We start from the raw sequence: 840 nt of genomic DNA, 5'->3' as shown, positions 1-840 counted from the left end.
GTATAATCAAACACAGCTTGACTCAAATGAAGGTGTAGAACCATCTCCAGGATGATCAGAAGAAATGGACAGCACCTGAGTTAAATATATGAGTGTCACAGCAAAGGGTCTGAATACTTAGGACCATGTGATATTTCAGTTTTTCTTTTTTAATAAATCTGCAAAAATGTCAACAATTCTGTGTTTTTCTGTCAATATGGGGTGCTGTGTATACATTAATGAGGAAAAAAAATAACTTAAATGATTTTAGCAAATGGCTGCAATATAACAAAGAGTGAAAAATTTAAGGGGGTCTGAATACTTTCCGTACCCACTGTATATGTATATATATATATATATAGTGCTGGTGGAGAACAGTAGCATCACTACTCTACCTAAACTATGGAGAAAAAAAACACTACAAACCTTGTATCCTTATGGTAGAATTGACTGTAAATTGACAATTGTAAAGCTGATATTAATAACTAACTTACTCCCATTCATATTATCATCCATGCATTGACTGGGATTCAAACCCATGATGACCTTGGTGTTGTTTATCGTCACGCTCTGCTGTTTGAGCTACAGGAACATTAACACCTATTCCAACACCTTCAGTTCTGCTGACCGTCGTCAACACAAACACACACCTGCAGAATAATCGCTTTACTCAAGCACTTCATTCAGAGGTTTGGTGTAAATGAACCAGATAAACAAACAAAAAAATATTTCTCTTATGCCAGTGTAACAGAGAGAGCTGGAACTAAGCAGTTTGTTGGTTGATAATAACTCCTGTTTGTGATCAGCTGTGTGTGTGTGTGTGTGTGTGTGTGTGTGTGTGTGTGTGTGTGTGTGTGTGTG

General features: G+C 36.8%; 1 protein-coding gene across 1 annotated transcript in view; it reads left to right on the top strand.

The window, feature by feature from the left end:
• Window positions 1–840, top strand: part of LOC107550169 (adhesion G protein-coupled receptor L3-like) — a gene marked incomplete at its 3' end in the record, with an annotated part of 105,164 nt that overhangs the window by 77,293 nt on the left and 27,031 nt on the right. The window lies entirely within an intron of this gene.

The sequence above is a fragment of the Sinocyclocheilus grahami genome, unplaced genomic scaffold (assembly GCF_001515645.1).
Source record: "Sinocyclocheilus grahami isolate Dianchi unplaced genomic scaffold, SAMN03320097.WGS_v1.1 scaffold390.1, whole genome shotgun sequence".
NCBI classification, from domain to species: Eukaryota; Metazoa; Chordata; class Actinopteri; order Cypriniformes; family Cyprinidae; genus Sinocyclocheilus; species Sinocyclocheilus grahami.
This window is presented reverse-complemented; position numbering and strand designations above follow the sequence as displayed.